Source organism: Pinus tabuliformis, chromosome 9 (assembly GCF_031772625.1).
Source record: "Pinus tabuliformis cultivar Carrire ecotype Pingquan chromosome 9, CPIR1, whole genome shotgun sequence".
NCBI lineage: Eukaryota > Viridiplantae > Streptophyta > Pinopsida > Pinales > Pinaceae > Pinus > Pinus tabuliformis.
Genome location: NC_142307.1, coordinates 1,012,641,655 through 1,012,668,849, shown reverse-complemented (window position 1 = coordinate 1,012,668,849; position 27,195 = coordinate 1,012,641,655).

The window sequence follows — 27,195 nt, the reverse complement described above, 5'->3', positions numbered from 1 at the left end:
TCATTCCTGTTTGTAATTGAACAGGTCCTTTACTGTGAAATTTTAACGAGCCCAGTATAGGAGAAACTCGGCGTTTTTCAATTTTAGAGAGTCTGAAAAACTTAAGAAGACTCCAGGTTGAACTTTTTCGTAAATTTGTGTCTCCCAAGCCCGAAAAAGTATAAAATAATACCTGGGATAACCGCTTGATCTTGCGACCAAGGAGTACTTTCATGATTAGTGTCTCTGATCTGAAAAGTAAAAGGCGATCAAGGACACGTCGTTTTATTTCCGTATCGAGTTTGAAACGACAAAAACCCGGCAATCTTTTCCTGATTTTACGGTCAGAAAAGGGATATAAGGGGACCGTCTTTTAATTCCGTTTTAACGAGTGTAAAAGAAACGCTCGGTGATCTTTTCATGTTTTAGGAGTCAGAAAAGAGCTTAAAAGATGACTCTGACGTGAAAAATGATAATTTACCCTAAAGTCCCTTTGTCCTGCACAGAAACAACACATTACTCATACCTGTTTAAGATGGGCAAAAATTCATTGAAAATGTCCTTTCATGGTGAAAAATAAACAAATCTAGCATTTATTTATCCAAAAAACCTATAAAAATACTTCTTACCATGTCATTTTTACCATTTTACTGTTGAGGTTGAGAAAAGGGCTTTTGACAAGAAACTTCCCGTGAAGATTGCGGAGAATCTGACCGTCAGAATCGAACGCTATTTCACCAGGTATTCTACAACACCCCTCTCTTGTTTTCCATCCGTTTAGAATTCATTTTTAAGCTTTTATTTGATTTTTTGGGGGCATTGGGGTTTCAAAATGCGCCCTTCGGGGTACGCAGGTCATGCATTGCTGACCTGCGTACCCCGATATTTTCCCAATGGGAAAATTACAGGGTGTACGCACCCGGCCTTAAGGGAACCTGTGTCCGGGCGCTCTGTCCCTAAAGGCCGGGGTGCGTACCCCGCAAAACACAAATTGAAACCCTTGGCCCTCCAAAATAGACCAAAATTTTTAAATTTTATGGATTCTCACTGATGTTTTATGATGTGCAGGGAGCACACCATGCTTGATTGGCGTGAAAGAGAGCATGAGGATGTTGATTTGGCTGCGATAGGTCATCAACCTTCCATTGATGCATTAAAAGCATGCGGACTGTACAAATACTGGGCCATACCTGGCATGAGGGGCCAAGTGCCTTTTCTTGAGTGGCTGGTCGAAAGGTGGAACATTCAGGAGCAATGTTTCTACATCGGAGAGCACCAACTCGAGATAGAGCCCTCCGACATATATTTTCTCACTGGCTTTCCTAACAGGGGCAAGCAACTTTCTCTATTCGGGACTAGGCCGGGTGGCCAATCCCTTGCTAGTCTCCGACTAGAGTGGTGCAACAACCAAAACCATGAGAAGGGGATAGAAATCAAGTACATATCCTGACCTGAACTTATGGTGATAGCCTTTACTGTTACCAGACTTTGCGGCGCGGCCGCTTTACACCAAGCCACTGGGTCCCAAATGCGGATGGCTATAGACTGTTTCCATGGCACCATTTTCAACTGGTGTGATGCTGTGTTGGCTAATTTGAAGGGCCAACTAACCAGGGCAAAGAGAGGACAACTGAAGACCTTTGGATATGGGCCTATAGTTGTAAGCTTTTCCCTAGAGAGAGTTTCAATGCTGGTCCCCCAGCATCTTACAGTTCCAGTTGGGGCGCCTCGGGAGCCTAAGTTGACGAGATGGGTTGCGGTAATGGCCCGGCATCCTGATGAGGGCGCAGCAGTTGTTCGATTTCCTGATGGTTACTTTCACTGGCTAGAGAGCCAGGTCTTTGCTATTCAGGACTTTCCTTATGTTGGAATGGATTTTCGGAATGATCCGGACATGGTTCTTCCACAGGGAGAATAGTGGGACGACAGAGGTATTTCATTTTCCACGAGTTTTCAAATTATGTATTTTTTTGTTTTTATATATCGCCTCAAAACTGACAGCACAAATTTTCAAAATGCAGATGTAGGTCCGCGGCGTCCAGCCAACCTCCGGGCTTTTGAGAGGAGAGTACCAGTTGTAACAGCACCAGCCCCACAGGATGTGGCCGCAGAGACCTTAGCCGAGCTGGAACAGGATCTAGAGCGTCTGACAGCGGATATACCAGAGACCACCATAGATGATATTCCTATTCGACTTCAGCGCTATGTGGTTGCAATCCCAGGACCTTTTAGGAGGTTCTTGTGTAGGGTAGCGCGGGCAGTGGTCTCGTATAGAGAGCACCACCAGTGATTGACTAGTCACTTTTGTAGACACATATGACATTTTGGCTTTTTGTACTTATCATTTTTGCCGATCATAAGGTGTTTTTCAACCTATGATCGAAGACGATGTATATTTTTGACACACTCCTATATATATATATATCATTATTACCGGCTTATCTTGTTTAACATATGTGATGAAATGTTTTTAAATTTACTTGTATGATTATCGCAAATGTTTGCTCAACATTCGAGAAGCAATTGCATCTGCTAATGTATTTAAAGACCTTGGAATATGTTGATATTCAATGTAATCAAATTCACGTTCCAAGAGACGCACTCTCAAAAACAACCTTAATAACACAGGATTTCTAATGGCATATACCCTATTAAGTTGTAATACAATGAGTTCTGAATCTAACCTCACTATCAAACGTCGAATTCCAAATGAAATAGATTCAGACAATAATTCAACCACTGCACTGTATTCTGCAATGTTGTTCGTCGTTTGACCGAGGCTCACCCCATGCATAGAAACTAACTCGACAGAGGGCGAATAGATAACCCAAGTTGCGGAAGAGATATTCCGTGTACTACGACAAGCACCATCAGAAAATCCAATGTACGTTTGGAGAGGCGTCGACATCTGCAATATCAAGAGTAAAACCAAGATAAGCCAGAATAACGACGAGAAACACACTTTCTAAGCTAAGCACACTATCTAAACTAACAAACATACTAGCTAGAAAGAAAACCTAACCTAACCAAAATTCTCCATACCCACCATTTAAGCATAATACCTCTTTAGGTAAAGTCCATTTCTGGGTTTACCCAAAGAGTCCCCATCAAAATCTACCAGCTCATAGGCCCCTTTTGCTAGCTTTCGCTTTACAATGTAGGGTCCATGCCACATAGGAACGAACTTTCCAGCACCTAGCTTATCGTTAGCTTGATCATATAACAGCACTAGGTCTCCCTCCGAAAAACTCCGAGGGGTCACATTTCTATCATACTGAGCTTTCATTCGCTTCGCGTGAGTCTCGATTGCCAATGCAGCGTCACATCGAGTCTCATCTAATTGAGCTAAGTATAATAAACGTTTCTCCTCTTCGGAAGTGGCTGGGAGTAATTCGACAGCCATTTGAAGTGATGGGATCTCGCATTCAATGGGTAACACAGCTTCCAAGCCATAAACTAGCTGGAAAGGAGTGAACCCTGTTGAAGTTTTCACTGAAGTTCGGTATGCCCGTAGCGCTGAAAATAACATGTTGTGCCAACTCGACCGATGAATACCAATGGTTCGTCGGATCATGATAACCAGAACTTTGTTGATAGACTCAACCAAACCGTTGGCTTGCGGATAATAAGGAGTAGAGCTATCGTGGCGCAGACCAAGCTGGCTTGTAAGCTCAGTCATCATGACGTTTCGAAAATGGCTCCCATGGTCAGTGATGATTGCTTGTGGGACACCAAACCTAGTTATAATGTGATTGAATAAGAAAACTGCAGCTGTTTTTCCGCTTGCGTCGAATGTAGGCATCGCCTCGGCCCATTTAGTAAAATAATCAACCGCGAGGATGATATACGCATGCCCCCCGGCCGAGTGAGGGTTACAAGTAATAAAATCGATACCCCATTTGGCGAAAGGACCAACGGCAATTATAGGATGGAGAGGAGCTGGTGGTGTGCGCATCTTGCGATCAAAAACTTGACAGTTGTGGCATTTTCGGACCGCAATGATACAATCTTTAAACATGGACGGCCAGAAATAGCCAGCGCGCAACACCTTCTGAGCTGTGGCATACCCAGACATATGACCGCCACATGCTCCAGAGTGACAATCATTCAAAACCCTCTCAGCCTCTTCGTGAGTTAACCAACATCGAAAAACTAAGTCTGCCCCCCGGCGATAAAGTGTATCTCCAATAATCTTGTATTGCTGGGATTGAAACCGAATTTTTCGACGTTCTGCCTTTGAAGCTTCAGGCCGAAAGGTTTGGGTTTGGAGATAGATGATTATATCCCCGTACCACAGATCTAAAGTACTGATAAGAAACAAAGATTCGTCCGCAATGGACTCCTCTGCCACAGTTTCTGTGTCAGCACGCGGGAAATCACACATCAATTCCGCAAAAACTAAGGATTTCTTAGACTTGGACTTCTCAAACTCCAAGTCAAACTCTTGCAGGATAACGATCCATTTAGAGTACTTGCCCCCTAGCAGTTGTTTTGTCAAAATATAAATCATAGGGTTGCAATCCGAAATGACTGTAGTTTTATGGAGAAGAATGTAGTGACGAAAACGCTGGACAGCTTGAACGGCTGCCAGGGCCAATTTCTCCACATGCGAATATTTTAGCTCAGTGGGGTTTAATGTCCTACTAAGATAATATATCACATTTTCCGCTCCGAATTCATCTTCTTGAACTAACACCATTCCAATAGTGGAATGCGAAGCTGCGAGGTATAAGAAGTAGTCCTGGTTGTAGTTGGGAGGATGCAACAACGGTGCATGGGTCAATGCGTGTTTAAGTGCATCAAAAGATTGTTGGGCAATCTCATCCCAAAAGAATTGAGCGTTCTGTTTCAACAACCGTGTAAAACCTTTAGTGACCTCGGCGTAGTTTGGAATGAATCGGCGTAAAAAGTTCGCTTTCCCTTGCAAACTTTGGAGTTGGCGCAAACTCGAAGGAGGAGGCAATTTGATGATAGCTTCGACCTTCGAGGGATCGATGCGAATGTCGGCTTTTGAAACAACAAATCCCAGCAATCGACCCGTCTCTATACAGAATACACACTTGTGGGGATTCAACCGAATTCGATAATGCCTACACGTCATAAAGATTGCTCGTAAGTGGACAAGGTGATCAGCTCGATGTAAAGAATGAGCAGGCAAATCATCGAGGTATGGTTGCACAATGTGCTTGACGTCATGAAATGCATAAGACATCGCCCGTTGAAAAGTGGCCCCGACATTTTTAAGCCCAAAAGGTAATTTGCAATAAGCAAATGTCCCCCATGGACAAATGAATGTCGTTTTTGGTTGGTCGGTAGGTAGAATATTGATTTGATTATAGCCCGAAAAACCATCCATGAAGGAAAACATTTCACTTCCGGCACAATCATCAATAATTTGATCGATATAAGGCGTAGGATAGTTGTCTTTTGGACAAGCTCGATTTATATCCCTATAGTCGATACAGATTCTTATTGTTCCTTGTTTCTTGTTGACCGGAACAATATTCGATACCCAATCCGTTAACGGGATTGGATAAATGAAACCTGCTTTCAACAGCTTTTCGACTTCTGCTTTAATCGCAGCCGCTTTCCGAGGGTGAATCTGACGCAACCGTTGCCAGACGGGTTTAGCGTCCGGGTAGGTCTTTATTTCATGAACAACAATGGCAGGATCGATTCCCGGCATTTCCTCGTAAGACCAGGCAAACACATCGCGGAATTCTTGGAATAGGGCCTTGTAAGTTTGGATTTCATCTTTTGTACATGAGGCACCTATATGAATGTTTTCCTCAATTCCGGGCTTCACTGAAATATCAATGGGAATAGTGCGAGAAATATTCCCTAAATTCAACTCTGAATCAGAATGTTTCGTTGGATTCTGAGCGTCTTTGACGTATTCAGCGGTAAAGATAGATGAAAAATCATTTTCAAAAACATCATCCTTAGGTAAAAACGAAGATCTGTGATGAAGATCTTCCCATGGTAGATCGTCTACACTTAGGATTTCGCGAAGTTGCTCGTCAGATGACACGACTTCGGGAAACGCTATCCGTTATAAGGTTGATGTGAAAAGTGATTCTTCACTGACCACATTCATTTGGTCAATATGGGTTGAACGCGAGTCGGTAAAAGACATGACGGCTTCATAAGCAATTTCATATGGACTCAAAGGCATAGCATCACCGAATGAGTCTATCTCAGATTCAGATGGGACAATCCAAGGATCATCATAAATAATGTTGTCTGATGTAATCATATGAATTGATGCAAATGAAGGGTCTGCGTTGATTGGAGGGAAAGGAAAAGTTCCCAGTAAACCGGAATCTTTAACTAAACCTACGCCAACGTCCCTATAAGGGATTGTCGTCTTACCGACATGCTGGATACTCTCTGAAGAGGCTGGGTCGGATGAAAAGTATGTCAGCTGATCAATGGTCACGATCTTACCGTTATATGGAAAATTTATTACTCTAAAGACCGATGAAACAACTGCTATCATAGCATATGACCAACTTCCACCCAAAAGAAGGTTGTAGTCTAGAGGGGCATCAACCACTTCCACATCCAGACTAACGGTTTTACCTTCTACCCCTATAGGCAATTCCTGTAGAATACCAAACGGATGGAACCCACGGCCATCAAAGGCCTTAAGGATGGTCGGTGATTGGTTCAACGAAGGAGAACCAAGCGATCTCCAAAATTGAATTGACATAATACACGTAGAAGCTCCCTCATCAATCACAGTCCGATGAATAGGCATGTTTTTGACTATCACTGGAATTTGGAAAGCCATTTGATGGGGTAGACGCGGTGTACTATTTTCTAGATCGAAGATTATCAGATTCGGGTCCTGAACATCAACAGCTCCGATAGCCGACAAAAGTAATTTTCGTTGTGCTGGGCATGATTGCAGCACTTCTAAAGCCGACATTGCTGAGCGTGAAACAACTAAGTCCTCAACAATGTTGTAATTCTGGGCTGCTCTCGCATGTGGATTGAAAGCGGACCTTCGAAGTACACCCTTGGCGGGCGGTTTGATTACTAAGTCCGGGTTAGGTTTTTCGATCTGTAGTGGATCGGAACCAGGAGCTGAGGTTGATGAATTAGAATGAGAAGATTCTGCTTCCTTACCATCAACAGGATTCTTACTACCATAATCTTGCGATCGAGTCGCAATCCTCACATGAGACATCATCAAAATGGGTTCTTCACTGGCAGTCGAGGAAGAACCTATCATCTTACTCTCCTGCTTGGGAAATGGATCTTTTAACACAGCAGGAGTGGGAGAACCTTTGACTATTTTCACAACCTCGGCCCGATGAGGGCAATCTCTTGTAAAATGATCCTCTTCACAAATAAGACAAGGATATCGAGGTTTTCGCTTTTCATCATTGGTTTCCAACTTTTCCATTTTCTCCTTCGGAGCCTTGTCTGCTTTAGCCTTCTTCTTTCCTTTCTTCTTTCCACCGTTTTTCGATTTGGCCGTAGATGACTCTACAGCGTGAATATCGGCGGAAAGTTCAGGAGAAGACTCTCCTGTCGGGGAATCGGGCAAAGTGATTATAGGAGTAGTTGAAGCCTTGGAAGACTTCTTCTTACTCTTTGTATTCACGATACCAATCATACCATCAGCAGCATGAGATCCCGAAGGAGCAGCAGCGATTTGATTCGATTTTGGAAGATCTGGAATCTTCTCGTGTAACGTACCTGACTGAGTATAAACTAAGTCAAGGTATTGTGCCTGAGCAATGACTTGCTCCTCAGTAACTACTCCGGCCTTAGCTACATCTTCAGTAATCTTCGGTAATAATGATTTAACAAACCATTCAGCTAAGATTTGGTCCGGAATAAAAACTTTCACTAACCTTCTTCGACGTCTCCACTCATGAATGTGATCAGAAATATACGTGGATGTTGATTTTTTTAGTGAAGTTAATAACTCTGTGCCGTTATCGTATCTGACCGGCAATTGAAAGTGAGTTAAGAACGAGGTAGCTAACTGGATAAAATTGTAAAAAGAGGCCCGTGGTAACTCAATGTACCACTTGGCCGCGAGACCAATGAGTGTACGCTGGAAAAGACTTAAGCGGATCGAATCATCCGAGATAGAATTTGAAGCACACCAAAGATGGTAAGTCATCACATGATTGGACGGATCCTCTCCAGACTTACCTTCGAACTTGGGTATATCAGTGGGCAACTGATTTGGCATTGGCGGCCAGAACGGAAGATATTGAATTGGATCATTCGTTAGACGCGTCAAGTCTGGTAAATCCAAAGTTGCGATAAACGGTAATTGCCGGTTAGGATCTCTAAAACTCTGGGTCACAAGACCAGCCCCAGGAGGAGGATATCCAGGATAACTAGGAACAGGAGTCGCATTAGGGATATTATAGCCTCCTGGAAAACCAGGATTAACCGGACCGTACTGGGGTTGTTGAGGTTGTTGATAAGTGTACCCAAGATACGGTTGATACTGGTAAACCGGCTGTTGGACAGCTTGCCCATGTTGGTACTGTCCCTGGTATGGTTGATGAACAAATTGAGGTTGAGTAGTGACAACCTTACTTATACCAGGCTGACCTATAGGCATCTGGACCGTGGTTTGAATCGTAGATCCAGACAACGGTAAAGATGTCTGAGGAGTGGTTGCAGAGACAGTAGAAACCGGAGCTGTCGATACTCCAGAAGTAAGTGCGGCAGATGTAGCGGTAGTTGCAGCAGCCGTTTGAGATGGAGTACTAGGTGCAATTGGCGGCTGAGTAACTACCGAAGTTACAGAAGTTTGAACATTTGGCTGGACAGGTTGCGGTTGCTGGGGTGGACCAGAAACTACGGGTTGTCCAGCTTGAGGTACCAACTGTATACTTGGCTGCAACACCTGTTGACCCTGTGATGGATCCCACACTATCATTCCGGGGTATTGACCCGTAACAGGTTGAGGATACTGAGATCCATAACCGGATTGAGGATAGGATTGATAATTGAAAGGTACAGTTCCCATACCTTGAACATATGACTGACCTTGAGGTGGTTGATAACCTTGACTCGAGTATTGACCTTGAGGTTGATAACCTTGAGGTAAATACGGATACTCGGGTTGACCTTGACCTTGAGGTTGATACCCTTGGGGTTGATACCCTTGGGGTTGATACCCTTGAGGTAAATATTGATACTGAGGTTGACCCTGGGGTACATATTGAGTCTGGGGTTGACCTTGAGGCATGTATTGCACCATAGGTACATACTGACCTTGAGGTTGCCCCCCAGACACGATTTGTGTACCTTGAGGTTGCCCCCCAGGTGTTAACTGAGGCTGCCCCCCAGGCGGTAATTGGCCACCTTGAGGTTGGGAAACAGGAACTGAACCTGACATCATGTAAATGTCTCATACACCCAATGGTATATTACCATTGTTTCCAGCTAATAACCCATGATCAATGGGTTGAGGAGATGCCCCCGCAAAAGTACCAGAAAGTGATTGATACCCTGTGGGAACAGAAGGACCGCCGTGTAAGAAATATTCAGGAGTTTGAGTAAACACGGACGATTGACCAGACATATTTACAGGAGTATAAATACCTCCAGGTGGAAAGGGAGTACGAGGTGTAGAAAAACCTACCCCTGAGTTGTCTAAATAATTGGTTAATGAAAGGTACCAAGTAGTACTTCTAGGAGGACTGTAAAAGATAGATTCACGCTCCCTGAGCTCAATAGTAAGTTGATCTTCAAGGTTAGAGACACCTATTTCTTCCTCTGGAGCAAGTTCTTCGATAGCAATCAGACCGGTAGGAAGATTTTCGGTGATAACTCGTTCTACTCTTGGTGAATCTGGAACACTAGAAGTTGGAGTAACAGGTTCAGATATTTCAGGTTCTTCGCCTGTATCACTAGTAGACGAAAAACTACCAGCAAGCTCAGAAACTGTAACAGCTTCGGGATTATAACCTGTCTCTAGACTTTGGTAATCTGGATGGACTACCAAGGAAGATTCTCCTTCTTCAGGTGAACCTACTCTACTGCCACTAGGAGGAGTTACAAGGACCTTCAAACCTTCTAGATTACTCGGGTCGTCTCGAGGAGGTTCACCCCGAAGTCTACGGGATCTCCTCAACAATTCGGCCACAGAAACAAATTCAGGAGACTGGCCCCGAAGTCTACGGGACTGTCTCGGTAATTCCGCCACAGCTAAAAATTTTAACTACTACACACGAAAACAAAGTAAAATCTCAAATCAAACCACCTAAAGTCTCTAAAGAACCAAACAATTTTGAAGCACACGCCTAAAGAATATAGGGCGTCAAACCAAGCACAAACAGTAACCTCCCAGACCGAAAACGCTAGTTGGAGATGAAACCCAACATCGTCGGATTCAGTACAGGAGTGGCGGGTGGAACAGTTACCCCGGCAACCTGCTTAATGAATAGACCGGCACAAGTTCCTCCACTTTAACCGTCTCGAGTGAAGCGAACCCCCCGGAAAATCCAAGTGAGTCTAGCCGACGTCTGCTCCAGGTACAATGGGATCTTCCCTCCACCGTCACCTCGGTAGAATCTTAAAGATAATGGTCGCTAAGGCTACCAACCGCAACAAATGCACCTGGGGGAACAATCTACACTCGGACAGCACGCAAGGGCAGAGTATCAAGCTCAATCCCCTTACCGGTTCCTTGACAATAATCCAAGGTTTACCGACAAGTGACCCCTGGCTCCTCGACAATGGTTAATCCGAGGTTTACCATTTGTAATAGGTGCGTGTCTGGCGTCGTTCCCAACGAGGGAGGATTGATCCCCTCACTGGTTCGGACACGAGCTCGTGCTTCTCCTTTAAGAGGAGCTTTCCCAGAGTACAAATGAGACAATTGGATTTATTCTATCACAAGATAAGCTACTTGTTTGGTTTTGTTGTCTTGGAGAGTTAATTACTCTCCTACTCCAAGACACTAGCCTGATCTAAATTGGTGTTTCAGAGCCCTAGTAAATAAAAGTTACTACGTTGATTTTACTTTAAGCGTTAATTTTATGGTTTTTCTTAAAGACAAAAGGTAGCGGAAATGAAACCAATGGTGTGTAGACTCGACTCAAACCACTACAAAGATGCACCTAAGATGATTTACGCTACTTTTCTCTTTCAATGAAACTCCTAACTGAGAGAGTTGGAAAATGCAAATTTTATAGAAAACAACTTTCTTAGTAAAGACAATCAAAGAAACAATTTTCTTTATCTTTTCAAGCATACAAACATGACCACTCCTTACGTGCACGAATAATTATTTTTCTTTCAAAATGCCTCAAAGCTACTTGAAACAAAACTTTTCAAAGGAGATGTTTTTGTATTTTCTCTTATTTAATAAAGCATATAAATCTATTTTAACGAAAATCAATCTCAAAAGCTATAAAATCTATGAAAAATTGACTCACAAGCAAATCAAAAAGAAATTTACTCTAAGCAAACCTAACGAGGCAAAAGCCTACAAGGATGATTCTAGGTTGTTTTACTTGACCAAAATCAAGCCAAGGACTAGCTAATGCAGAATCAAAAGACCAGTCAAAACAAAACTCAAATCTTTTTGTTCTTTTTGTAAAATGGAATTCAATACTCAATCAACAAGTACTTCGAAATTTGCCAAAGAGACAACTCAAAGGTAAGTTGCTCTCACAGGTAGACTTTATGACAGGTCCGACTTCTAAGAAGGCTGACAAAACCAGAGAGATCTAAGGATTGACAACTTCTACCGCCAAAGTCACTACAGGACCTACTCAAAAAACAAACCCTAGGGCTTAAACTTCTATGAAAACCACTAAAACACTCAATGCTATTGAAACAAGTTCAGGTGAAGATCTTTGACAAGAGACTAATGGATCTGGGCAGTAAAAACCAAGAAAAAGCAAAATCTAAGAGGAAAAATGCAAAAAATGGAAATTTCTTAATTTTTAGCAGGGTACGCAGGCAACTTGTTAAGCCAGGTGCGGGCCCGCTCTGTGCACACAGCAACAGTGAGTACAAGTACGCACTGTGCAATACTCAGAGGGTGCGTACTACTGAAAAAACCAAGAAAAACTAAATTCAATCTAACCCTAATCTAACCCACCCAAATACAAAGTCACAGAGCCAAAAACCAGAAAATAAATGACTTTTCTTAGATCAAAGTTGCATACAAAGGAAAATACTTTCACATCAATGGATTCCCCAGTGGAGTCGCCATTTTGTCAGGTGGAAAGAGTCGATAGTGCGGACACAACCAACCTCCCTAGGAGCCTAAGACTCTCTAGTGAAAAACAAGACAAACAAGAGCAATCCTTCTCTAAACATGCATTTACTATATAAGAAATCAAGTGTTTAGATCCTACCTGTAATCCAACGCTGTTGCAGTAGTCCAGTCTCGCTGATCCGGATGAGCTCCTCCTTCACTTTGAAACCTACAATCACTAACAATCAAACGATTAAATAGCACTTGATAATCTCATAAAATAAAACATATTTAACACATAGACCAAGGAGTACATGAAACAACTCATAAATAACAAGTTATTGAGAAGAATGGACTCATTTGCATTAATAGGAAACAAAAGGAACAATTACAACCTGAGCCTTGGTGTTGTGCAAGTCCCTCCCAGGGTCCATCAGGAGTTCTCCTTTACTTTGACAAATCTCACCCACTTCCAAATAGAACAAGAAAAGATGGCAATCTCTCCTCACAAGCTTCTAAATGGGAGTCCTAATTCCAACAGCATCTACCCTTAGAAATGTTTAGCTTCCAACCTCTCCTCCTTCTGGCCCAATGCCTGTATTTATAGTGCTCTAGAGGAAGTTATTCAGGTCCACCATCAATGGGATAATCCCCTCTTTGGATGGGATAGCTCCCTTATTGATGGGACAAGTTCCTCTTTGGTAGGGGTACATGAACCATCTGGAGGCGCTCAATACACGTCGAGCAACCTTCTAGAATGCTCTAGAAATGACCACAAGTAACTTTTTAAAGATGAAACTTGCGCATTTTGACCTTTACAGGGGTACGCACCTGCCCCTTTACATACAGAGCGTACAAGTACGCAGCTTTTGTGAACATTAGGTGCGTATCCACAGGTAAGGTTGAGAGAACCTGCGTACCCAGAGATAAACACATTTACAAAGACTTTCTCTCTTTTTGGAGTTTGACATGGAGAGCAGAGGCATAAGACTTGCCCAGGAGGATAGCATGACTGTTGATAGAGCCATACTAACTGTAAATAGTCATGGTGACATTTTTTAGTGTAACAAGCACCCATTGAGTGCTTCTAGGGATTTTTAGTGAGTCTACAAGTCAATTGATCATCGTCATGTATGGAAGACCCTTTTGGGTGTAGAAATTCGCACCTGTAGATCACCTGATAATGCAATATACTAAAGCAAAATACTTGATCTACTTCTACAACCAATTTAGCGGAATCTTAATCGAACATGAGCAACATCAATAAGAACACATATAACTGTTAAGAAGGAATCAATCACACATAACACAGAATATATAACCCGGGGAAGGCCTTAGCCTAAAACCCCAACTCTGTATTATCATACAAGTGGAAATATAGCCAGTATTACAAAAAGAATCAACTCAAAAGCTATCCTGCTCTCTCTGTAATACCTTTGTTGCTCATAGATAGTCAAAGGCCTCTCTCTAACCTCTGGTCTACCCTCCAAGACTCCTATTTCTTTGTGCAATTTTGATTGGGGTCCAGTGTAGCCACTTGTGTTAATTGGCTTCTTCACACACTCACTAACCTCTGATCCAACTACGCAGTCCTAAAGGAGATAAATCCTTCTCATGGATGAGATTCCTTTATAGGAAAAACACTCATCCAACTAATAGTACACAGTCCCTTCTTTGATCCCAATTGGGTCTCTTTCTGAACTGACATGCATGAGTTATTCATGAGAGAATCTTCGGTTATCTGAAGTGCAACAGTTATATGCAAGCATGCATTAACTAACTGAACTTACTTAATTTAAATAAACTGTTTAAATCAATTATAACTAGACTTGAATCAATTAATTGAGCCAACTAATTACATCTCAAATTAGAACTCATCCTTATCTCTTTAACTGATAGATAAATTCCTCAATTAATAGAGAAATTGTTGCATGTCCTCACATAGACTTCATGTTTGATTTTTCAAAACTAATTAACCAATGGAGAATTAATTTATTTATTTTCAAACAGCTATTAAGTTCAAATTCGAATTTTAACTCCTATTTTTAGTCCAGGGACTAACTAAAATAGGAATCCATCTTGAACTGCTAAAAATAGAATGCTATTTTTAGCACCTCCATTTTTCATTCTCGGTTGCTTAATCTAGCACTCGTACCCAAATTGCTATTTTTAGCAGTGCTATTTTTAGCACTTCTGTTTTTAGCATTTCTTGTTGCTATTTTCAACACTCCCTCTCAACAAGAAAGACATTCAACTCAAACCCAATTCTGTACCTTTGGAATGTTCTGCATGGAACACTTCTATCAAGTGTGGTTGCTCCACCAACTCTCGGAACAAGAAAACTCCCAAATGACCTCTTTGTTGGGCTAGAAACATACTCTGATGCTGAAGCTCTGCCTGCCGCTAACAAGTGCTCCCTCTCTGACCTCTGATCTGCTGCAAAAATCCATGCATCTCGCACTATTGCACACCTCTTTGTGCCATCCTACACTGTTGCAACACTCATGTGCCTCTCACATTGTTGTAGCCTGCTAGCTCTACACAGTCCTGGGATTCCTGCATTATAGCTCTCTTTGCCACTCCATCCGCATCTGTCTCTACCCAATCAGCCAGTCCTGCTACTCCACGTCGAGGCTCCTGTAGCAAAGTCGAATCAAAGAGGTTGGGTACCTCAAGGATCTTGCCCCTCCTCCTTGGGACGATCACTCCACATCGCCCTAGCTCCTACCTAGAGGTATGGCTACATGTGATCCTTCTGCCCACCTAGCTCGAAGTTCCCCCCTACTAGAGGTCTCTGCATGAGTAGATGTATCTACTCAATCTCCTCTTAGCTTCTCTAGTTGTGGCTGCTCCACAACCTCCTGATGCTGCTTCAACAATCATGGCTCATCCACAATTGTCTGAGACTTCTTTTGGCGTTGCATGTTAAGAGGTAATTTACTCTCCCTCTCAACCACCAAGTATCTAACCTTTGCTTTGCTCCTCAAGGCTTTGCATGCATCTTGTACCTCAAGTGCATATAGGTTCTTGGCTAGCACACCAATCTGTTTCATATTTCCCACCGTCACAAAATTTTCTGGAAAAAGAGCTAATTTTAAATCAGTGATATATCCCTCTTCTGAACTCTGATTCAGCCGATTTGTTTTTTTATTTTGGGTATTTTTCTGCAAGGAATCCAAATTTTTTATTTGTTTATGAAAATTTTATATAGAAATTTTCAGATCTGCTCTGAAACTCTCGACCCAAAACTGAAAACTTTGAAATCTCCTTTTAGCATACTATTCTCTCCTTTGATACCCTTTTCTCTGATCCCATGTAGAAATTCCCACCTGTAGATCGCCTGATAATGCAATATACTTAAGAAAAATATTTGATCTACTTATACAACCAATTTAGCGGAAGCTTAATCAAACATGAGAAACATCAATAAGAACACATATAATTGATAAGAAGGAACCAATGACACATATCACAGAAGATATAACCCGAGGAAAGCCTCAACCTAAAACCCCAACTCTGTATTATCTTACAAGTGGAAATATAACCAGTATTACAAAAAGAATCAGCTCAAAAGCTATTGTGCTCTCTCTGCAATACCTCTGTTTCTCATAGATAGTCAAAGGCCTCTATCTAACCTCTGGTCTGCCCTCCAAGCCTCCCATTTCTTTGTGCAATTCTGATTGGGGTCTAGTGTAACCACTTGTGTGAATTGGCCTCTTCACACACTCACTAACCTCTGATCCAACTATGCAGTCCTGAAGGAGATAAATCGTTCTCATGGATGATATTCCTTTATAGGAAAAACATTCATCCAATTGATAGTACATTGTCCCTTCTTTGATCTCAACTGGGTCTCTTTCTGAACTGACATGCATGAGTTATTCATGAGAGAATCTTCAGTTATTTGAAGTGCAACTTTTATATGCAAGAATGCGTTAACTAATTGAACTTAATTAATTTAAACAAACTGTTTAAATCAATTATAACTAGACTTGACTCAATTAACTGAGCCAACTAATTACATCTCAAATTAGAACTCATCCTTATCTCTTTAACTGATGGATAAATTCCTCAATTAATAGAGAAATTGTTGCATGTCCTCACAAAGACTTCATGTTTGATTTTTCAAAACTAATTAACTCATGGAGAATTAATTTATTTATTTTCAAACAGCTCTTAAGTTCAAATTCAAATTTTACTTCCTATTTTTAGTCCAGGGAATGACTAAAATAGGAATCCATCTTGAACTACTAAAAATAGAATGCTATTTTTAGCACTTCCATTTTTCAGTCCCTATTTCTCAATCCAGCACTGGTACCCAAACTGCTATTTTTAGCAGTGCTATTTTTAGCATTTCCTGTTGCCATTTTCAACATTGGGCATGTTACATCTTGTAAAGAAAATTTATGTAAAGTCAAAAGTGTTGAATAGGCCCTCCAAGGCCCTGTCATCATCAAAAGAACAAGTCGACTCTATAAGTGAAAAAGTCGGCCTACAAACATTAATTTGACCTAGATAAAGACCTATATATAAGGAATACCTCGACATCATTTGGGAGGGAGACAAGAAACTTGTGGAAGCACAAGAAGAGCATAGAATACCTCGTGAAGGGAAGAAGAAACTAAGGAAGGAAAACAAAGTCTTAGAAGACTGTTTTTGGGTCATATAAACCTCACATGTGCATTGAGAAAACTAGGGCAGCAATTTTAGTAGTGAGACCAAAATTGCAGCTACCTTAGCAGACCGAAATCAAGTGTGAAAAATACTAAGTTTTCAAGGTGAGTAGTCAATAAGAAGAAGGTTATCCAAGAGAAGAAGGAAAGGAATAAAATTCATTACATCATCCCACAGGTGCCATCTATGGCTTCTACAATTAAAGTTGCAAAAGAAGTTGTTAGGTGTCAAATTTGCTGGAGAAGCTGCTAGGGATCAAAGATGAAAAAGTTGTTAGGTCAAAGTTTCTAGAGGAAGGATTGAATTGGCATTGGAGGGGACTTTGAAAAGAGTCCTAGGTCTTGAAATTTGTCATTTGAATTTCTATAAGAAGAGAATAATTCTTGTGTGCTTTCCTCTCAAGAGGAGAGGTTTTGGCCCTGACTGATAGCTTATATATTGTGTCCTATTGTGTCACTGATCTTCATTATATGGTAGTTGTTTGATAATAGAGAACACTAGTAATAATCAAGTGAAATAAGAAGTTAACCACGTTAAGTAAAAATACATCACAAACAATTATCAAAGTAAGAGAAATCACCTAATCTAACTTCCCCTATATTTCTCAACAAGACCTACCTAATATTTTATACAAAATTTCTAGCCCTCAAAACATTTCATGTAATATCTTACCTCACTCTTCCTTACTTCCCATATGCAATGTCCAAAGGTGAAGGTAGCAAATATCCAAAACAATTTTCAAATGGAGACTTTCCTGTAGAAGTATGGACTACTCTATTGAGAAATGTTGTATATATACCATATTTTCAACCCAAGTCTTCAGATTCTTTTGGTTGTATCCCCTCAAAAGTTGCACCAAAGTCCTGTTCACTATTTATGTCTACCCATCTGTCTGTCTGTAGATTGAATATTGTAGATGTCTTCAACTTCATGCCCATATTCTCCCATAATGTATTCCAAAATGCACTAAGAAACATTGTATCCCTATTTAAAATGATGTTCCTTAGTGTCCCAAAGTTCACCCAAACCTGTCCAAAGAACAACTTCAATGCTTCGTTCCCATTGATGATATTTTTACATGGCATCATAACACACATGTTTCTCAACCTATCAAATACCATGAACAGGTGTTCATGTCCCTTCTTGGTTGTTGGTAAACCTCCCAAAAAGTCGATTTAAATTTCCTCCTAAGGATAGGTAGGTATAGGTAATGGATGATATCGGCCATATTTGCTATTGCTAGGCTTGCTGGTACAACAAAGAATGCATCCTCTTATGAACCTACCTACCTGCTCTTGTTATATCTTACCATTAGGAACACATAGCTTATCCAACCTACAGAGTAACCCATCCTGGAGATGGTATTAAACGATGATGTCTCCATCGTGGACATGACTCCAACTCTGTAATTGCCAATACACCTCGTTAAAGTCATCATCCTTGGAATATGCCTCTTTGTCTGCATCGTGGGTGAATGGATACATATACATAAGAGTCCCCAAAGCCATGATCTTTAGTGTGGGTGGTCTTGAAAGCATGTTGGAAAACTTGTTTACGCTTCCCTTCTTGTACTTGATCACCAAATGAAATTGTTATAAAAAAATAAATCCACTTTTAATGCCTGCTTTGTTATAGCTTACTCTAGGCTTGTAAGTGTTGTAGTGGTTGGTGATCTATGTGGATTTCTATCTCCTTTCCCATCAGATAGTGCTTCCACTTCTTCATAACTTCTACTAGGGCATAAAGCTTTGTTTCATAGGTAGGGTAGTTAATAATTGCCCCATGAAATACTTCAGAATGGTAGCATGCATTCCTTCCTCACTACATCAAGACCACTCCCACAACATACCCAATCACACATGTCTCCACTTCAAAGGGTTGTTGCAAGTTTGGTAATGCCAAAACTGGTGCTTCACCGATTTTCTTCTTTAGCTCCTTAAAAGGACTTTGTTGACCATTTCCCCACTGAAAACTCTTGCCACTTGTTTTTATGGAAAGGAGTGGTGTTGCTACCACTGAAAATAAGGCTATGAATTTCATTAAGTACTGTGTTTCCTAGATAAAACTCCTAACATCAAAAACATTAGTAAGCACCGACCATTTCATGATGGTCTCCATCTTAGCAGGATATATCTTCAAATCTCCTCCACCTATCACATACCCCAAATACACCAATGGTTACCATGCATACTCACACTTCTTGATATTTTCTAGTAGCTAGTGATTCTTTAATGCTTGCAAGACCTACGCAAAATGTGATTTGTGCTCCTCCCAACTAATACTATCTACCAGTATATCATCTAAGTAGACAATAACAAATGAATCTATAAAAGGGCACAATACATCATTCATCAATCTCATAAACATAGTTGGTGCATCACATAGGTCAAATGGCATGACTAACCACTCATACAAGCCTTTCCTAGTTTTTAAGGTGGTCTTCGAGGTATCTTCTCCTTTGACTCAAGCCTAGTGATATCTAGACTTTAAGTCCATATTGATGAAGTACTTTTATTGCTGCAACTGATCCAATAGATCATATATTTGGATAGTGAGTATTTTTTCTTGACCGTGATTTTGTTCAACGCCCTATAATCAATACACATCTGCCAAGTCACATCCTTCTTTGGCACAATGATGATCAATGACCCACATGGTGATGTACTCGATTGAATGACACCCTGTTCCAATAACTGCTAAAACTATTTCTTCACCTCACTTGCTTCTAACAAACCACCTATACAACCCATTGTTTGGGAATGGGGAGTCTGGAAAAAGTTGGATCTCGTGCTCCACTTCCCTCTTAGGCAATAGTCCTTTAGGCTCTTGGAACACATTCATGTATCCCTATACCAACTCCTCCAGAGATGCCTTGCATTTTACTAACTCTTCTACAAACTGACTTTATCTTAAAAATAATAAAAAGTTATTCTTACTGGAACAAATGAATTTCTTGGCTTGGTTAGCACTTACTAACAAAATTTCCAACTTTCCTTTGTGTGCTTTTGTGATGAATTATTTTACATCATTGACAAGCTTATATTGGTTAGCTCCAAGCATTAATATTGCATCTTGCATGTACATGTATGGACTCCCAAACACGATTCTGTTAAAATTATGCAACTACGATCAAATTCCACTTTGGAAAGATCATATGATGAAGATAATAATTTCAATAGATTCCTTTTTTTGAGGGGATCAAAATCGACCTAAATATCACCTCATTTGAAAAAGCGGGAGTTGGTTTTTGAATTTATATTCCCACTCATGTATATTGAATCAGGTCGACCCTATGCATATGTACAATTAGACAGGTCAACCTCAACATCAAGTGGACCCTCATGGAAGCCTATAAATAGAAGAGACCTCAATCTCGTTTTGACACAATGATCAATCCATCTTCTCTTCTCTTCTATTGTCTTGGTTTGCACATGTCTGATAGATAAAGTTCGAACTAGGGTTTGAAACTACAGGGTTGAAGCTTGCATGGATCTAGGGTTATTTTATCTCGATTGCATGCATGTAACTGATTATTTTCAACCCCAGACGCACACATAGAGTGGTCAAGGGTGCGATTCAGAAGTCTTAGTCACTTGTACATAATCCTGAAGGGAGTGTCTAGGGTTTGTGAAGCAGATTAGGTAGTTTGGTCCCCAGATGCACACAGAGAGTGGTCAAGGGTGAAACTGGAAAACCCCAGTCACTCGTACAGTAGCATGAAGGGTGAATATGGGGGTTTGAAGCATATCTAAGTGTATTTATCCCCAGTTGCACACATACAGTTCACCAGGGAGTGACCAGGACTGCCATAGTTGCTCACACATCTCCTCCTCTGTACGAACGAGACTAAAAGATGAAATTTTAGTATTCCAAAGACTCTGCTCAGTGACAACAGAATTTTTGAGTTGAACATAGATAGTGATAGTACATGACAATCCTCAAAATCAAGGTTTCAAGTATAAGCATGATTAGTTTCATTTCATGGATGTCATTATTTTTTTACTGGTTACTTGCATAAATGAAGATATGGATTATTGTACTCTCTTTTTCTGATTCATTTGATGATGATCTAAGAAGAAGAATAATTTGCAAGGGTTTTCCCCATAGTGGGCTTTTCCCTGGTCTCAGACCAATCCTAGTATCTCTATGTGTGCACGCTTTTCTTCTATTGTTCCTTTATGCTCCATTGCATTGATGATAATGATGTTGTTCTTTCTACATAGTTGCATATGCTGATGAATAATGATGTAAATCTGAATAATGTAATGATTATATGGGGTGAACTTAATGTGTTCACAACGAAATGCAATTATCTAAGAAAATAATAATATATCCCTTAGAAAAATTAACATGGTATCAGAGTTGGGATGAAGAAAAGCCATGGAGATCACCCCGATGATGACACCATTGATGGAAGCAAGAAGAAGATGGTGGAGACCTAAAATAATTCTAAGGTTTGAATAAAACCTTAGATAATTTATGTATTAGGGTTTGATGGATATTATGAGGATAGGGTTTGAGACAAACCCAAGATTATGAAAGAAAAAATATGAGATATGAAACCTAGTATGGTCAATATGAATATTCTCAAGCACTTGTGAAAGATTTTATGAAGTCCTGGAAGAGATAATCCCTAGTAGGTCTGGTCGGTTGATTGGAGGCAACATTGTTACGTGGACAATGGACATGATCATCTCTCATTGAAGATAAGTATTTCTTGACTTATGATGCCTCTTACTTTTGTTTAGACTTATGGATTTGATTATTATGTTTATACTTCCTCCATATGTATTTCAGTATATGGAGGTTTCTAACCTCCTTGATGAGTTGTAATGAGTGGATCCTTCTTGAGGATCATTTGAAATGCTAGAAGGATGGATAGAACTAGAAAAGGTAAAGAGGAACTATATGAACAGGTGACACAAGCTGCTTATGTCTAATGAGAAGATGCACTGGTATTTGAACATTGCAAGGTATTGTTTCAATGTTATCTTTCAGCTATTAAGCCCATAAGGTATGATGAGAATGTCTCCTTCTAAAATGGTCCATGCATATGAAAGTAACTTGGATTTATGTTTCCTATGATGAAATGGTACACTTGGTGTTGAATATTTTGATCTTCTTGAATTCTATGAGGCTAACTAATGTTATTACATTGATATACTTGATGTTTGGCTAACATCTAACTGTTGGATGTCTTGAACCTCTAAAGAAGGCTAGCATGTTGACTGTGGTAGATGATACTCTTGATACTTGTCATACATAAGTCATGATGGATTTCATATACAAGGATAATACATTGAAACTTTATAATTCTTACAATGAACATGATGAAAGTATGGGAAAAAGAGTTGAAACTCTTGTTGTGTTGATAAATTTCTATTGAATGACCTTACTTGATCCTATTGATAATGAAAAGCATAGAAACCTTGATAATAGAGGTGTAAATATGAGGTTGATATTCTAGATCATGTATTGATATGATGGGTAACTATGAAACTAAATGCCCTAACTTGATGGATTAACTTGACAGAAAGTGTTATTGTGTTCATAATATTTGAGATATGATGTTACATCTATATGCTTCCTTGAGTATAATCACTTTATGAAAGATTGATGTCATGGATATATGTTTGATTTGATGATCTAACACATATGCTATTACATGACATTAGTATAGACAGGTTGATGACATGAATGAAGAGGAATGAAGTGGATTACCATTCAGAGGGAGAATCTCTCCTCGAGATTCTTACTCATATTACCATTTGCATTATATATTATGTATTGTTGAAGTATGATTGATATGCATATGACAGTGTTGAACTGCAGCAAAGTTTTGATATCAAATAATAAGAGTTTTCTTTGACTTAAATTCTCAGCTGCATTGAAGAAAGGATACAAGTGTGACTATAGCCTCCCAATAGCTGGATACAAGCTCAAGGGTGTAACCAAGGCCCTATGATAAGTTATGGGCTGATTCAACCACAATAGCTCGCATAGCATCAGTCCCAGTCACACAAAGGAAGGCCTATGGGTGTAAATATGCCTGCAGAATACAGAAAAATGAAGTCATGTGCATGAAATGAGATGTTCACCTGAAGCATTTAAGTCCCACATGCATGAAGTAGACAATAGAAAGATATGAGAATAGGAAACTTTTGAATGTTTTCTATAATATGAATATGTAGACTAAACTTATGTTTGCAAGTGACTCGAATAAAAATATGTCATTATGTTTATAGTTTGTGTTACAAGATTTTAACTAGATTTGGTTAACTGATATAGATGAGCAATGTATGGAGTTTTGACATGATGATTGACAAAGACTTAGAACTTGGAGTTGATGATTAAGATATATTATGGACTACAAATCTCTCTACGATAACAAATTTGGCTTTGATATGATGATTAATGATTTGATTTGAAGAGTAATGATTATCCTTGATGAAAATATGAGCATAATGACTTCCAATGACATATATGGGTATTTGAAAATGTTTTGGTATTGGCCTCCTTGTTCCTTGCACAATTGACAATTGTGATTCAGTATGAATATGGAACTTGCATATGCCTTTATATCTAGTGACAAAAAATACTTGTATTATCATTATGAGAATCACTTGATGAAACTTGGATTGGTATTGCATGATAGATGACAACTTGTAGGAATGATAATAAATGAATTCAAAACTTGATATGAGCTCTACCTTTCACCTAGTTGAAATAATTGATATTGTGATATTGATGACTTTGATAATAGTTTTGGTTTGGCTTCTAAACTTCAATGAGCTGATGGTACAATATTGATTTATGAAAAGCTAAGCAAGTTGGTTTGGTAAAGTGTTCTGTTTGTAAAGAGTATTGCATGAAGCAAGCTCCCCAATCCAGATATATCTATATTGACTATTATTTGGTGAAGTCGAGATGATGTGTTCCAAGATATGACTATGATTTTGGTTTTGGTTTTATATATTGATGATCTATTATTTTCAAGTGATAAGCCTTTGATGATCTAAGTAAGAGGGATATGGCTTCTGAAGCTTGAAATGATGTATCATGTCATGATGAATCGATTTATAGATTTTGAGAAAGAAATTCTATATTGCAAATCTATTGAAAAATGCTTTTGAATAATGGACATGAAAATCATTGGATACTTTGATTGAATTACAAGGTGTTGTGAAGAGATATTGTTAAACTTGACTTCGCAACCGATAGTTGCTTGAAGCATTGATGTTCATTTTTTGAACATCCATTCATATATATGATGTGCATAGAACCTAAATAAATTCATGATTGAGATGCTTCATTCACATAGAGTTTCCATTGAGAATCCTTTGAAATATTTGCATGAGATGCTCTATTTTTTTATATGTGACTACACAGATATATTTTTGTTGATAAATATTATTGTTGACGAGCACATATGAGTGTTCCCCTAATATGAGATCTACCATGATATTATTGATGAAATGTCCCTAGCTTTACACTCGATCGAGATTGAGTATGATGTTGCTAGCATGGCTAGCTGCGAGGCAGGATGAAAAAGCTCCTTAGAGATCCATTTGATTAGGATTTGAATATGACATGGATACATTGCGATGACAAAGAATCCTATATATATATATATATATATATATATATATATATATATATATATATATATATAGTTGGGATTGAGATACTTTCATATATTGAGACAGTGTAGTTGTTTGAGACACACGTAGGCTTGTTATTGACACCTCTTTGAGAGGGAGGGTATGAAAGGCTGGATAAATACCGTCAACAACAAGGTTCTAAGGAAGGTATGGTTGACAACAATTTATAAATAAATTCTAAAGGCGATAATCTACTAATTTTAGTAGTGTATGTGGATGATATAATCTTTGGCAGTGACATGGAATAATTGGGGCATCAATTCGAAAAATATATGCAGAAAGAGTTCAAAATGTCCATGATCGGAGATTTTTCTTTCTTCCCAGGGTTGCAAATCTCTCAGTCTCCAAGTGGAGTGTTTATCTCCCAATTCTTTGAGAAACTTTAAAGAAGTTCGGAATGGAAGATTGCAATCCAGTGAGCACACCTATCACTATAGGCTGCAAATTGTGCAAATAATATGAGACACCACTAGTAAATTAGACTGAATACATATCCATAATAGGAATCGTATTGTATCTTATAGCTTCAAGACATATATCATGCAATTTTTGGGGCTTGTACCCTGATTTTAGGCCTTTCCTTGTGAAAGTCATGTTGATTGTCAAAAGGATTTTCAAACATCTTCAAGGAACAATAGAATATAGATTGTGGTATGCTAAGGGAAAATAATTTAAGTTGAAGGCCTAAACTGATGTTGATTGGGTTGGTAGTCTTAATGATGGTAAGGGCACCTCAGATGCAACCTTCCTCTTGGGGAAATTCTTGGTGTCATGGGTTAGCAAGAAACAAACCTCCATTTCTTTATCGACTGCTGAAGCAGAGCATATTTTTTTGCTACATGTTGTATGCAAATTATATGAATGAAGCATACCTTAAAATATGTTCAAGTAGATTTGACTGATCTTATTCCAATTATGTGTGATAATACAAGTGCCATCAATATCTCTAAAAATCCTGCCATGCATTCAAAGACCAAGCGTATTCCTATCAAGTTCCATTTCTTAAGGGAACAGGTTGCAGCCAATGTTGCTAGACTTGAATACGTGGCCAATATAGATCAACTTGCAAATATCTTTATTAAGCCACCAGAAATAGAACCCTTTGAATATCTCAAGGAACAGATAGGAGTTGTGAATCCTCCTTCCAAATGACTTCATTTTGGTAGGTGTTGGCAGCTACTCAGAATGTGGGATTAATGGAAGAGAAGGCTGCAGTGATTTAGGGGGAGTATTCAAAAATTATTCTTTGTCATTGATTCGAAATGGGAAGACAGTTTCTGGGGAATTGAAGAAGACCATGCCTAGCTTTTTGGACAGTTGGCATTATCTAGATGTCTAGTGGTTGTGATTGTGTTGGCATTGATGTCAACTGGGTTAGCATGATGATTGGTAGTCCAGGAGGAACCCTATTGTAGTTGGAGGCTTCTAGTAGAGAATCATCATAGTAGCAGGCTTATTGAAAAGCCATAGAATAATGACTATGATGATTGGTAGTCCAGGCTTGGGTGGGATCCTATGGTAGTTGTAGGCTTCTGGTAGAGAATCATTATAATAGTCGACTTATTGGGAAATCCATAAAATACTGACTATGGTGATAGGGGTTTCAAGAGGAATTCCATGGTTGCTGCAGTGCTCTGTAGAGAATCATAATAGTAGCAAGCTTACTAAAGAGGCCATAAAATTATGACTATGGTGGTTGGGAGTTCAAGTTTTTAGGCACAAGAAGAAGAGTCAAGGAGAAAAGAGTGGCAAAGAGTTTGTAGCCATTTTATAGGTAGAAGATGGGCTCAAAGATGACATCTTTACTTATCTATTGGGAAGTTCTCTGAAAGAGCTTTCGAATGGTGGTTGGAAATCTAGAAATGAACTCTTGGATCAAAATTAATGGTATGCCGAAGTGATGCTCTTGAATTCATAAGCAGGTTGATACATTAGAGGTTGGAAGAATATCAGAACATTGGAGTAGGCAATATCAGAGGTTAGTAGAGTAGAAGGATGAATTTCAGAACCTCGGAGTAGGTCATATCGAGATATTGGAAGTTGGTTGGACCATATCATAATATTGGAACCTTGTAAGTCCTTATGATTACAACTCATTGAAAGTGTTAAGGTTTGCAAAGGAGTAAAAACACAAATTATTTTGGTGTAGGACTAGGGACCAAGGATACCCCTTCTCTCTCCTCTAGTTGGCCACACAATGGCTTGTGATTGGCCCTTAAGAACTGAAGTGGTTACTAGCATCAACATGATGTGGCAATGTAGTGGACACATGGAAGCTTGTTTTTGCATTTTTGATGGCCTAATGAGGAAAATCAGGGTGACACGTGTCACCACTCAGGAGATGCCACATGGAGAGATGACGAAATCATGACATCACCCCAGAAGTTAGCATATCATAAGTTGAGGACCTCGTAACTCCTGTGCAAATGGTATTTGAAAAAGTTACGATAAAAGGGGCTTCTATATTCTCTAGAACATGGTTGTGTGGAGTTCAAAGGAACCAAGGGCTAAGTATGTAGGTTTTAACCCTGTACAGAAATTACCTGCATACGAATTCTTAAACAAAGAAAATAAACAATGCGAGAGCATAACCCATAAAACACATATGCACAGAGATTTTTCCCTGGATCCCAAAACCGGGACTACCAGCTTGATTTTTCATTATGTTCCTTTCAATGTTACAATACATAT